Below are 15,113 nucleotides of genomic sequence, written 5' to 3'. Positions count from 1 at the left end.
GCAAGACCTGAATGGCGTTCTTACAACTCATCTCAGAATTGTGCATCTACTGACTGAGGGCTAAACTCAGAATAAGAGTTCCTTTTTAACATCTTATTACATAATGTACTTAACACTTTTTCTAAAACTTCCACCACAAGTGGGAAGAAAAATCCATAATCCCACCAGTTAGCCACTGCTAACTGCTTTCCATTCTGTAGAGCCCATTTGTCATCTGAAAAATTTCCTATTTCAAGTTTTAACTTTTTAAAATCGTGAACGAAAACACCTCATTTATATAATTTCATTGAGCAATCCAGTTTTCCACACAATCTAAGCATGCCATTTTCAAACACCAAATTTCCACTGAACCAATGTGCAAGTGGCTTTCTGAAACCTGTCTCTCTCTCTGTCACTCCCCAAAGTCAAAACCTTTAATGGCTCCCCACTGCCAGAAATTAAACTTCAATCTTTTTAAATTAAGCATAATCTGTATGGTCTCCTATATCTGCTACCCCTCTAAATGTGGTTTTAAACCATGTATTCATCATATAAAATCATACTGCAAGAAAAATGTGAATGTCAGAGGAGTTTCTGATCATGTAATTTGACCTACACTCATATAAGTCTGGTCACAGCTCCACAATGGCTACTCAAAGTATCTCAGGGTCCAGCTTCATCAAGGCGACGAGACTGAATTCACAAAGTACAAAAGAGCAAATATGCTCTTCCTTTATAACACGGTAAAAACCAAGCCTGCAGCAGGGATCAGTCCCCACCTGACTGCAAGTAAAACTATTACTACCCATACGTATATATTTATTGGCTCCACGCTCATTGTCACAACTGCCAAAAAGTTTATCTAATACTCAAGAGGAGATTTATGGGAACTTTAAACGTCTGGGTTTTTTTTAATTATTCTCTTTTTAAAATTTCATTTATTTTTGGCTGCGTTGGGTCTTCGTTGCTGCACGCGGGCTTTCTCTCGTTGCGGCGAGCGGGGACTACTCTTCGTTGCGGTGCGCGGGCTTCTCATTGCGGTGGCTTCTCTTGTTGCGGAGCACGGGCTCTAGGCACGCGGGCTTCATTAGTTGTGGCACGCGGGCTCAGTAGTTGTGGCTCACGGGCTCTAGAGCACAGGCTCAGTAGTTGTGGCGCACGGGATTAGTTGCTCCGTGGCATGTGGGATCTTCCCGGACCAGGGCTCAAACCCGTGTCCCCTGCATTGGCAGGTGGATTCTTAACCACTGCACTACCAGGGAAGTCCCAAAACTTTAAATGTTTAAAACTGGATTTGGGGATTAATTTTGTTAAAGTTTCACACATAATTTGCCATCCATTCACAGAGCACACATTTAAAATTTTGTTTTAAAGCCATCTTTCAGCAGATGAAGTGAGAAATAAATTCCTTTTAACATGCTAAGAAGAAAACAGCACTCACAGTTCTCAGTCCAAAGAATCTTCACTTTTCTCACAAGTTTGTGTCAGTAAAAACTCACAGAATTACAAAAGCACCCGAAGAAAGAAAAACAATCAGTTCTCTCTTAAAGCTGACAATAGATGCATTCACTCAAAAAGTACACAGGAACAAGGAGCGTGGGCAAATACTGACGTGTCTTTATGTATAACTGTGGAGGGTGTGTGTGCACTCATACAACATGCATATATGTGCAGAGACGTCTGGAAACATGTTCACCAAAACAGTGACTACTTCGATGGTGATTTTTGCTTTCTTCTTTTACTTTTCTATATTGTTTCAATTTTATGAATATGAGTATATATTTTTACAAGAAAAGAAGAATGCTATTTGCATTATTACAATATGGTATGAAAAGCAACAGTAATCAAAGTACATGGTACTGGCAGAACGAAAGACATGTAGACCAATGAAACAGAAATGAGAGTCCAGAAATAAACCCATATACCTACGGTCCATTGATTATCAACAATCAATATCAATCAAAAATACCAAGGCAATTCAATAGGGAAAAGGACAGTCTCTTTCAACAAATGGTGCTGAGACACCTGAATACTGATATACAAAAAGATGAACTTAGATTTTACCTCACACTATATACAAAAGTTAATTAAAAATGTATCAAAGGCCTAAATGTAAGAGCTAAAACTATAAAACTTTTAGAAGGAAACATAGGAGTAAATCTCAGGACCCTGAGTTGGGCAAAGATTTCTTGGACACAGCACCAAAAACACGATCCTAAACACAAAAGAAAAAAAGATAAACTGGACTCCATCAGAATTCAAAAACCCTGCAACTCAAAAGAGACCATTAAGAAAATAAAAAGGGGGCTTCCCTGGTGGTGCAGTGGTTGAGAGTCTGCCTGATAATGCGGGGGACACGGGTTCGGGCCCTGGTCTGGGAAGATCCCACATGCCGCGGAGCAACTAGGCCCGTGAGCCACAACTACTGAGCCTGCGCGTCTGGAGCCTGTGCTCCGCAACAAGAGAGGCCATGATAGTGAGAGGCCCGCGCACCGCGATGAAGAGTGGCCCCCGCTTGCCGTAACTAGAGGAAGCCCGCGCACAGAAACGAAGACCCAACACAGCCAAAAATTAATTAATTAATTAATAAAAAAAAAAAAAGAAAGAAAATAAAAAGACAAGCCATTGACTGGGAGAAAATATTTGCAAATCATGTATCTAATAAGGAACTTGGATCCAGACTATATAAAAGTACTCTTATGACTCAGAAATAGACAACGCAATAAAAAATGGGCAAAAGATTTGAAAAACATTTCACCAAAAAAGATATAAAAATGGCTTTAAAAGATATTCAGCGTCATTAGTCATCAAGAAAGTGAAAATTCAAACCACAGTAATATATCACTTCACACCAACTAAAATTGTCATAATCCAGGGACTTCCCTGGTGGTGCGGTGGTTAAGAATCCGCCTGCCAACGCAGGGGACACAGGTTCAAGCCCTGGTCCGGGAAGATCCCACATGCCGTGGAGCAACTAAGCCCATTCGCCACAACTACTGAGCCTCCGCTCTAGAGCCCGCGAGCCACAACTACTGAGCCCGCGTGCCACAACTACTAAAGATTACGTGCCTAGAGCCCGTGCTCCACAACAAGAGAAGCCACCGCAATGAGAAGCCTGTGCACCGCAACAAAGAGTAGCCCCCGCTCACCGCAACTAGAGAAAGCCCGTGTGCAACAATGAAGACCCAACGCAGCCAAAAATAAAATAAATAAATTTATAAAAATAACTAAATAAATAAATAAAATAAAATTGTTATAATCCAAAAAGACAATGACAAGTGTTGGGAGGATTTGGAGAAACTGAAATCCTCATATGGTAGTCTGGACAATAGCAGGTTTTTAAAAAATTAAACATAAATTTACCATGACCCAGCAATTCCTTTCCTAGGCATCTACCCAAAAGACATGAAAACATATGGCTGCACAAATGTTCAAAGAAGCCTAATTCTCAATAGTCAAAAAGTAGAAACAGGGACTTTCCTGGTGGTCCAGTGGTTAAGAATCCACCTTCCAATTCAGGTGACACGGGTTCGATCCCTGGTCAGGGAACTAAGATCCCACATGCAACGCGGCAACGAAGCCTGCACGCTGCAACTACTGAGCCTGCGTGCCACAACTAGAGAGCCCGAGTGCTGCAACTACTAAGCCTGAGCACCACAACTAGAAGGAAGCCCACGCGGCACAACGAACAGCCCACGCACCGCAACTAAGACCCGACACAGCCAAATAAATAAATAAATAAATATTTTTTAAAAAGAGACAATCCAAATGTCCATCAACTGGTAAATGGATAAACAAAATGTAGTATATCCATATAATGGAATACTACTCAGCAATAAAAAGGAACGAATTATTGGTGTACACTTGACCCTTGAATAACATGGGTTTGAACTGCACAGGTCCACTTACATGTGGACTTTTTTCCAATAAATATGCAATAGAGTAAGTACTACATGATGAGGTTGGCTGAACCTGAGAATGCAGAACTGCAGATACAGAGGGCAGACTGTAAAGTTATACACAGATGTTCAATTGTCTATATATACTATGTTTTTCCCTATACATACTTATGATAAAGTTTAATTTATGTTAGGCACAGTAAGAGATTAACAACAATTAATAATAAAATAAAACAATCATAACAACTTACTTTAATAAAAGCTACGTGAATGTGGTCTCACAATATCTTATTGTACAAATTTAACACTTTTTCCATCTTAACTAAGCACTTATACACTGTGGCCATAACTTCTGCAGTTTGAGGTGTGACAGCAAAACAAGCACAAGTTTCTTTTTCCTTCTTCACAATTTCACAAACAGATTTGCTCTTACCTTAGATCTTAGCAACCTCTGAATTCGACTTTTTTTCTTTCCTTATTAAGTCAAGAACTTTCACCTTTTCACTTAAAGGAAGCACTTAACAGCTTCCCTTTGGCATATCCGAATTGCTAGCATCACCACTCTTGCAGTTGGGGCCATTATTAAGTTAAAGAAGGGTTACTTGAACAGAAGCACTGCGAAACCATGACAGTCGATCTGATTACCCAGATGGCCACTCAGTGACTAAGGAGCAGGATATACTGGACAAAGGGATGACTGACATCCTAGGCAGGATGGAATGGAACAGGCACAAGATTTGATCATGCTACTCAGAACAGCACACAATTTAAAACGTATGAATTGTTTATTTCTGGAATTTTTCATAGAATATTTTCAGACCCAGGTTGACCAGGCTGAAACCACAGATACGGGGGAACTACTGTAAGCGGTTACCTGGGGCTGGGGGTAAGGATGAAAATGAAGTATAATAGGGAACAGGGAACTTATCGGGTTGATGGTAATGTTTCAAAACTGGATTATGATTCAGTAAATTCAGTAAATTTTCAAATTCAGTAAATTTCCTAAAAATCATAGTATTGTACAAAGTGGGTGAATTTTATGATAGGTATACTTCAGTAAGATTGTTTTTAAAACAATAGCAGGAAAAAAGTTAACACATGGTTATGTTTATTGACGGAATTACTGGTTTCTTCTAGATGCCAAAGTTAAAAATCAGTGATACAACAAAACTGTGTTAAAAGAAAATATACATTAAAATAGCATATCATAATAGCACACGTAACACTTATCTCCATTATCAGGACTATAGGTGATTTTTACTTTCTACTTTTCTGTACAGTACTTCAGAGTCATGGGAGTACATCTGTTTGACCAAATTAGCTAACAGCCCCGCATTTTTACTAAGATTAAAAAAAAAAAGTCACCTGCTTCTTTTATATTAATTATATAATCTGGCTATACAGGATTATAATAGGAATAAAGCTATATAAAGACAAACACACACATATGGATATTACATATTTGTATATTACTATACCAGAGACTAAAAAAGAAAGCAGAATTATCCAAAGTCTGCTCCAGAACTCTCTGGATAGGAATCCAGCAAGGTCATACCTAAAGAGAAGGGGACTGAAGGTAAATTCAACATATGCTTTAACCCAAATGAATGTAATGAATGAAGCTGACTTCTCGGTACTTTTGAAAATAGCTTGGTAAGTATATCTATGAAATACCAGAACATGTTAAATATTTAAATCTATTCACTACTATTCAAGTAATGAATAGTTCCTAGCAGTCTTTTCCAGAAACCTCAACTAACTCATGAAAAGGTAACTTACAGTTCCCATTTTACAGAAGACGATGGAAAAGAGTGTATATAAAGATTTTAGGCACAATGAATTAGTTAAGAAGCCCTGATGTGCAATGTGACCTTGCTACAAGGGGAAAAAAGTGCCTGGGATAAATTGTCTTAGAGCACCTGTTTAACCCTACTTTATGACTTGAGGGCAGTTTCCTGTAACACCATAAACTAGTTATACTTTTTAAAAAACTGTTCTTTCATTTTTCACTTGTGAGGCCCAAATAAAATCCTAGAAGGGGTCTGAGAGACCAGAGGCAGTAAAAGGACTTCACAAAAAGTTCTGCTTGTATACCTCAACTAGGAAGAATTTCAAAGTGCTTAAACATTTTAAAAAATTATTTAAATGCATAAGCTATCTACCTATCCAAACTAGACAAACTGAGAATGGTTTAAAAAGTTAAATTTGATTTTAATAAAACAAGATAACACTATTTTTAAGCTGCTTATAAAGAAAACACTGAAAATCAACTAAAATGAAGTTTGTAAAAGGCACACATTAAATATGCTAATAGACTACTAAAAAGGGGTCAGTGACACATACCAAAGACAGAACACTGGCCAGTTGTCACCATGACACATACTATAATGGAACTTAGGCACACCCATTTCAGAGGGTTGCCAACCCCAGGCTACATATTTTGACTATTGCTTCAACATACTGTTCTATAAATAAAAAGAAAAGCTTTAGTTTAATTATATTCACATTTTAATATAGGAAGTCCCACTTATCAAAGACTATTTCCAAAATGCTTCAGCCTTTCATTTTTAGGCATCAACCTACTTTTACCCACTAGCAACTGAACACTAGTGCCACCATAACTAGAAGATTATTTTACATTTCCAAGTCTAAATTCATGTACACTTTAAGCCAAATGAATGGAATAAATGAAGCTGACTTCTCTGTACCTTTAAAAACAACTTGGATAAATATATTTGCTTAATATCAGAACACATTAAATATTTAAGTCAAAAGAAGTTCAAACATAATCTTCAGCAAGTAAAGCCAGCTTTCAAAATAATACTTCTATAAGTATTGTTTACAGAAAATAACTGGAAAGAAGGATTTAGAAAATGCAAGTTGATAAAATGGAGACCCACCCCCTTAAAAAACAAAACAAACATGAAAAACTGCAATTTTAAACCTCCCTCCAACTAACTATGCTAGCCTCTCCCCTAAATCTATACTGTCTCAAGATCTAGAGAAAAAGAAGCCTCACTTAAAAAAACACTGTACTTAATTAACATTGTTTTGTTTCTTAAAATTTGCCAGAATTCTAAGTAGAGCAATGTAGTTTGATATAAAGAAAAACAAAGTGGTCCCATTCCTTGCAACCCAAGGTGATTTTCTCATATTTCACTTTAATGTTCCTGAAATTCTACATATGATTTTTTTTTTCAAATCAAAAGGCATCTGAACATGTTAGACATTACTTTTTGAGTAAATGTTATTGGTTAGCAACTTACCTTGGAGAAAATTAATCCCAAAATTCCACGGAAGTCATTGCATAGAGGTTTGCCCTCAAAAACAAGTCAAGGACATGAACACCAATAATAATACGTATTGTGTTCTTAGTATATGCCAGCTTCTTTTTAAAGTCAGATTTATTGAAGTGTAATTTACATATGCTGGGAAACAATTCTCTATAGGTCTGTCTTGTTAATATGTTGCAGAGGTACCAAATGCCTTTTGCTTCGAACTATATTTTCAAGGACATCCGTGCAGCACACAGCCTTGAAAGATAAAGACAGTGGCTCCCTCTAGAGCAAAGGATGGACATGCTTACTGTCCAGTATAATGTATCCCTCTAGAGCAAAGGACAGACTTGCTTACTGCTCATTACAAAAGATTTGGGTTCCCTAAACGCAGGGCTTCTCTCCAATATGGACCACTATGGGTGCCTGAGAATCAGGAAACCATTACAAATGCTGATATTCTGGCTACTACTATCACTGAGAGGAATAAACTGTCCTTCATCTCTTACACAGGAGTCTCATGTCTTCTACCAGCATCCATGAAAACATGGCAGGGAAACTTATTCTCTTCAAAGTAGGATAAGATCTCAGATCGTCATGATTCTGGACAGTTTTGGCAACAAGAATGGGATACTGACATAGCCATGACTTCCTAGGAGAGAGAGAATAAAGGCCCCCTGAGGTCAGAGTTCTGGGAAATGAGAAGACACACTGGAATCAGAGAGTGATCCTGGTGGTGGGTGGACAGAAGGTGGGAATAAGGATCCCCACTGTCCGGTTAATGAAAGGAGTTGAATTCATGTTTGGAAACAGCACAGTGAGAAGTGGGATCAAAATCAGGCATTGAAATGGTGACTTGGCTGTTACTCATTCTCCCCTGGGCTGGCAGAGGAAGGGATGTGTCATGATGATGGGCAACAAGCGTTGTGTCTCCAGGTGAAAAGCCATGACTGCTGAGCCAAAGAGTCCCCAAAGCTAAAACAGACTGTGTAAGTAATGATGACCTTGCTGACAATATAGAGCTTTAGACGGACCAAAAGTATTAGAAGTTCTTTTGGCTGAATCACAAGGGAATGACCAAAAGTGAATACAAAGCCTTGATTCCTGGCACAGAGTTGCTCTCTCCCTCCTGCCTCCTTCTCTATCCCTCTCTACTACTATCCCCAAACTCTTCTGCTTTACAGAGAAAAATAATAAGGGATAGGGCTGAGGTCTCCCTGACCCCCAAGAAGGACTGAAGGCCATACAAACCCCTGAGAAGCTGTCCAGGAAACTTTAGAGAGGGACTCAAACTTTTATGGCTCTCCTGGATACAAACACCCTCCTATCTGGTCCCACAGAGGAAGGGACATCAGATTCAGCTAACAGGGTTTGGGCAGGATTTACAGTAGGGAAGGGAAATGAAGTGACTTATTGCTGGGGCTCTTTGGGCCAATTCAATGTCCTCTTGTTGTTGCTTCTACATCCATCCTCATGTATAGTAGGAACTTATGTGGTATACGGTTGTCCCCTTCCTGTATGTCCCAGAGGGGATTCTCCCGATCAGGAAGGGCTGCATGTAGAAAAGTGCTAGTATTCTAGTACCTTTGGGGCTCCACAACCCTCATAACCATTTTTAGTCACAAGTCTCTGTGACTCATGATTTTACTGATTGGAGCCTCTGACAAAGGTGCCACCTGTAGGTGCCCCTGGGGTTTGGACTCTTTTGCCTCCCTGACACAGCTATCAGGCATGCTCCTTTTGTTAAGCAGCTATTAGCTTGCTACTGGGCTCTTGTGGAAACTGAATGCCTAACTCATGGAGGCCTCATAAGTTCCAGTCTGATATTCCTACTTTGGGGTGGATCAACTCATACTCAATGACTAACAATATGGAGAGTCAACTGAAAATGCATATTTGCAAATATAGCTGGACTGCCTTAGCCCCACATCTCAACTTTACATGAAAAAGTGGTAGTGAGCCCTCTGGGGGAAATTCATCCTCTACTCTACCACTGGACACAAAGTTATGGGTTCAATGGAGCCCACATCCAGTTAATCATCAAATCTTGTAGACTTAACATCATCCCTCCATTGTCAATAGGGGTACTGATCACTATCAATTCTTTCCTGGAGTTTAGCAACAGCCTTTTAACTTGCTCGCCTGTATTCAATCTTACTTTACCTTCAATCCATTCTCCAACAGCTGTCAGAACAATCTTCTGAAAAGACGAATGAGTATTTCACTCTCATCCCTTTTAAAGTCCTATGATGGTTTCCCCTGGCCTTCAGTCCAAACTGACTTGAACTTGTTAACATGACTCAGACAGCCAGCCTTACAGCTTACTTACTGTCTACCTCTTTCCCACACCTCCTTTATAACCTGTATTACTGCCATACAGAACCAATAACCGTCTCTAAGATGCACAGGACTTCTCTAATCTCCAGGCTCTGGCCTCTCCTTCTTCCAATGCGCATGCATTCTCCCTTCTGCCCAACTGACTAATGGTCCACTCTTCAGATCTTAATTTAGATGGCATTACAACATGGGCATTTATCCTGACTCATAAAATAAGATTAGGTACCTGCGAAATTCATACTGTCTATTTTTCTCTATCTTTTCTTCTGCTGTAAAAAAGGGACCACTAACATTTTATTCACTGTTATATAACCCTGCTTATGTGCTCAATAACTACTTGGGTAATTAATGGCAATCATATACCAGGTATTGTGCCAGGTGTCAAAGAAAACAAACGACCAAAACCAAAAAAGAATTTTAATGAACATTCGACTTAGAAATGCATCACATCCTTCCCTATTATGTTGCATTGAAATTAATACAAAAATTTCACAAGAGTGTTATGAGGCACGTAGCAGAGATAGTATTATTCCTATCTTATAGATCTGACAATACTATCAGACAAGAGCAAACCAGGGCTTAAATGCAATGTTTTTGTCCATACATACTAAAATTTTACAAGTAGAATCTATCAATAAGACAAGTTGAGAATTCCCTGGCGGTCCAGTGGTTAGGACGCCGCGCTTTCACTGCCAAGGGCCCAGATTCGATCCTGAGTTGGCAACTCAGATCCCACAAGCCATGCGGCACGGCCAAAAAAAAAAAAAAAGAGCACAAGTCAACAAACTACAAAAGTCCACTTCAAGAACTAGTTATTCTCCGTTTTCATTTAAATTAGCGCCTTCAATTCTCCACTACCCTCACTTAGAACAGAAAAATGGCATAAATAATCCCCCAAATAATAATATCTGGGAATATGTCATAATTTTTTTTCACAGCGTTTTCTCAAACTGTTTGACCTTAGTAGTCAGTGTAATTTGGATTATCTGAGAACATGCCAATTTAAAACTGGGAGGAGGATTTTAGGCACAGTATATGTAGACACAGTGAAAAGTGTATCAGTTTAAATTTAACATAGACCAGACATAATGCACCAACTAGAATACATGAAGCAGAGATTACTTGCATGGCAGAAAATAACTGTACAGGATTGAAAGCTTCACAATGCTGCACAGAATAGTACCACAGAACATCATCTTTTCAAATTAAATAGCTACAAAAATACATCTTTGCATTAGGTCTTCTTTTTAAACAAAATCACCCAATGTCTTTGTAAACAGCCATTTTCACCCACGGTACCACAATCAGGAAGTGGCACATGTCACAAGAAATGCGTACAGTTAAAGAATCAAAATTCTTAGAATGATTTCCTTGTTTAAATAGTTTTACAAATGTCACTCATTTGTATTGCAATATACTTGCATGAGCGTGAAAGGGGCGAAGCTACAGCCAGCGAGCAGGAAAGTATAATCCTGTGTGTGCTCAGAGAATAAAGAACAGTGATCACTATCCATCCTGTGTGGCAGGTGAAAAAGTCTGGAGATCTGCTGTTTTAAGTAAGCCTTCTAAATATATAACATAAAATACAGGACCTCAAATTAGTACTTTGAAACAGAATTTTAGGGAAGACTACAAGTCACAGAGGCCTGGGTTTAAATGCCAGCCTTCCTCATCCTACTTGGGCATGTGCTTGGACAAGTTACCTAAGCAGTTTGAGCCTTACTTTCCTAATGTTAATTAACAGTTAACTAGGAATTAACCTACACCTTACACAGCTGTCATAAAACTAACTTAATGTGTACAGAGAACTTGGCACAGAGGTGTTCACTATTACTGTGTAACAATTAAGAGCCAAGACCCAGATCTACCACTTAGTAGTTGTGTCACTTTTGTTACTTAACCTTAGTTTCCCAGCCTGTAAAATGTAAATACTAACACCTATTAGCATTATGGTGTTGTAAAGATTAAATGTCTTACAACACTGCCTGGCAAGAAGCACACACTAGGTAAGTGTTAGTTACTAATAATGTCATTATCATCACCACCACTGAAATGTGAAGTAACCACTGCCACATTATTGGATTATTCCTTACATTTCTACTATATGAAAAAATGCTCCTTGAAAAATTAACCGAATTTAGTGAACTGATCATAGTATAACATGAGCTCACACATTCAAGAATTTTTATGCTGACTTTTAGAAACTTTAAATGCACAGAAATTATTTGAATTGACCACTGCTCATGAATGCTGACAAGATACATATATCAAATACCCATTCTAAGTGAACAAATCCATTCAGTGAACTAAAGTATAACACAAACCAATGTCTATTGTACTTTCTCCCCAAAGATTTCAAAGCAGTTTAAAATAATCAAATATAGCAATCCTCAAAATGTACAAGTTACTTGAAAAAACTGCAGCTGAGAGCAATCAACATCTTTCTCCAAAACTTTTGCCACATAATTACAAAACAATGTTAGAGTCAAACTCTTTGCAACCCTGCCATTCATTCAATTAGTCAAAACATTTACTGCATATCCACTGTGCACTAGGCAGGCACTGTGCTAAACTCTGGTGTAGTAACAGAAAAGGGGAGACCAAAAGTAAGAGTGGGCAAGCCACTAACAATATTATTAAATATTTTGAAATTTTATAATTTTGTTTTCCTTGAACAGTGAAAGAGGAAATTATAGGCTCTAACAGTTGAGTGCATCAATACTTAATGAGTTAAGTAACCTCATATAAGTGACAGTACAATATTTTCCCCATGGAGACTAGGATTAAATGAAATAAGCATCCCTCTCTACTGCTCAAGCAATTGCTTACTAAGTAAAGGTAAATGGCCACTTCAAATGAGTCAAGTAATCTCAAGAGTGACACTAACTAACATAATTTTTTACCCATTTTGGGGGGAAAGTTCAGAGAAATAAATCTTAAATTTGATGTTACATGTCACCTGTAACCTATCAGAAATAAGCTACATTCACTTAGTTTTACTCAGCAACTGAAACTGCATTTTTGCTGAAGCGACTAGGACCAATTACTAATCATGCCTCCCTCTGATGAACCATTTTCTTAGGAGAGAAAAATCTAGCCTCGATGCAATTATCAAATAATCTAGAGTTCATACTATATATCCTACATTTTACAAAACAAGAGTTTCCTCTCAAGTAGCTACATAACTGTTAAAGTTTTAAGGAATTTTAAAAATATATTATCCAGCAATATTGCTCTGCCAAAAAAATGCAATCTTGACTCTGAATTAAGTAATCTTAGTGCTTAAAGTGGTCATCCAACACCTGAAAGGGGACAACCAACAAACCACCTTTTTAGTACCTAGCTCCCCAGAAGAAAGGGCTGTTAGGAAAATGCTATTAATATTGATAGCAATTGTATCACACTGATACGCAGGTAAGTGTACTTGAGGACTAAGTACCTTCCTTGGAGTTCATCATTATGGACTATGAATGTCACATAAAAAAAAAAAAAAGTGCTGTCATTTCATTTTATGAATGCTGAATCAGGCAGTTTTAGTTAACTGCAACACTTTACAAGCAGGCTATCAAATAAGCCCCAATTATCAAGTTGTTTCAGACACAAAGCTTCTGTTTCTATTAAGTATAATTAAAGAATTAAAAGGATCAGTGTATTTTTCTTGAGATATATTAGTCTAAAATGATTTGCAATAAGTCCCTGAACACCCAAGTGACTGAAATTCCTTCAGCTATTCAAAACACTCCTCTGGAATGCCAGTCTTCCAAATGGCAAGACTGTAAGAACACACAATTGATAAATTGATATTCATTCTCTACATTAAACATTAAGGAGTAAAAAAATGGCAAGCTCAATAAATTCACAGGAGGGGGGAAAAAAAGTGTAAACAAATGCCCCAAATCTGTCTTATCCAGAATGGCGTTTTGTGGTACTGCACGAATTCAGGCATTTCATCAGCATTCGGCACACCGGGGGCCACTCAGTAACTAATGTTGACAAATGAGCCGAGAAAAAGTCTCACCAACAAACAGTATTAACAGGTAATGTTGCAAATCAGTCACGGAACCGCGCGGGAAGGAACGTGGAGGAATCGAAAGAGTAACAATCTTCCGCCAAATTTTACATTCAGAGCAAATTAATCCATCATAGATACATACTTCTCCGGGGCGGGGGGGAGAAAGAGCGAAAGGAGATATTTGGTACGACCCAGAATAGCCATGCGGACAACACACACACACACAGCAACTGCCACTTCCATTACAGTTTGACAGTCATGGATTTGGGTAATTAGAGTAGAAATGTGTGTTCTGGAAACACACTAAGACCACACCCTAGGACTGAGAATCTGGACTTTAAATGCTGCGAAGTGAGGTCAACGCAGTACCTAAGGTGGACGGTCTGGCCGCACAGGTGGAAGGGATGGGGGCACCAACTTCCACGCGGGTGACCGGGAGGGCCGGGTGTCCGGGCGAGGCATGGCGGAGTCCGAGGGAGAAGGGGGTGTGGACTAGGGACCAGCACCGGGAGAGAGGGAAGGAGAGAAGGCGGCCGCTAGGAGTAAAGGGTGGTGGGAGCTGCGGGTAGGGGGCGAACGTCGACGCGGGGGGGGAAGAACCCGGGGAGCCAAAGGTCACGGGTGGCGGCAGGGTTCGGGGGTGGGAGGGGGCGGCAAGCACGCGCGCGGAGGTGCGAGTGGAAGGAAGCGGCGGAAGAAAGGAAGATCCGAATGAATGAGTGCCGCGGGGGCCCGGGTCGCGGAGGAAGGGGCCGGGGGCGTCCGCGGAGACGCAGCCGCAGCGCCGGGGCGGGCCCCCGCGCCAGAGGATGAGGAAGCCCCGCACCGGCGCCGGTCCCACCGCACCCGCCTCTCCGCCAAAATGGGGTCGCGCGCGGAGCAGGAAAGCGAGGACTGTGAGGGAAGAGGGCAAAATGGTAAAAATAAATCACTCACTCTCCGCGCGAACCTCCAGGCTCTCTCAGCCCCGCTCCTCCGCGCTCCTCGAGCCGCGACGGCAGCTCCTCAGCGGCGCTAGGGGGAGCCCCGGGCCCGGAGCGGGGCAGCGGCGGCGGCCGGACCGGGAGCCCCTCCGCACCTGCCCCTGTGGCGGAGCCGCGACGAGCCAGGCGGCGGCGGCAGCGGCGGTAGCGGCGGTTCGGAGCTGGGAGGGCAAGTGACCCGGATGTACAGGGTAACGGCGAGGAGGGGGAGGGGGGAATGCCAGGAAGTGAGTGCGCCGCGGACCTGTCCGGCCGTGCGCATGCGCCGCGCGCCCGCCCCGTAAGGTAAATCCTCAGCCTTCCTTCCCCGCCCCTCCTTCCCCGCCTCTCCCCAAGGGGGCGGGGCGAGGCCGAAGACAGGTGGTCCGGAGGGCTCAGCTAGGAGACGAAGGGGGCGCGGCCACCTTGTCCGCTCCCCCCGCCCTCCTTAAAGGGGCAGCACTTTCGCGCGGAGATGGCATCTGGGTGAGTCGGGGTCTTGCAGCCGTCTCGTTTTACAGATGGAAAACTGAGGTTCAGAGGTGACGGTGACCTGCCTCAGGTCAGCGAACTCAGAAATGGCAGAAACTGGAACTCGAGACTCGCGGATCGGGGCTCTGTGCTGAACCCATCAAAGTCGTCACATAGC

The 15,113-nt window shown here is 41.0% G+C and overlaps 1 protein-coding gene across 5 annotated transcripts in view; it reads right to left on the bottom strand.

Moving 5' to 3' along the window:
* The window catches only part of CYRIB (CYFIP related Rac1 interactor B), a 150,608-nt gene that overhangs the window by 73,087 nt on the left and 62,408 nt on the right, over positions 1 to 15,113 (bottom strand). The window contains exon 1 of one of the 5 annotated variants that reach the window (XM_059901879.1): positions 14,439 to 14,666. The exons of 3 other annotated variants lie outside the window; for them this stretch is intronic. The gene's annotated coding sequence lies outside the window, so the exon portion shown is untranslated. Of the gene's footprint in view, positions 1 to 14,438; positions 14,667 to 15,113 lie in introns of those variants that run through there. One more of the 5 variants, XM_059901877.1, reaches the window with a different exon arrangement.

The sequence above is a fragment of the Balaenoptera ricei genome, chromosome 17 (genome assembly GCF_028023285.1).
Source record: "Balaenoptera ricei isolate mBalRic1 chromosome 17, mBalRic1.hap2, whole genome shotgun sequence".
NCBI classification, from domain to species: Eukaryota; Metazoa; Chordata; class Mammalia; order Artiodactyla; family Balaenopteridae; genus Balaenoptera; species Balaenoptera ricei.
The sequence above is the reverse complement of the archived record's forward strand: the minus strand, read 5'-3'. Positions and strand labels throughout refer to the sequence as shown.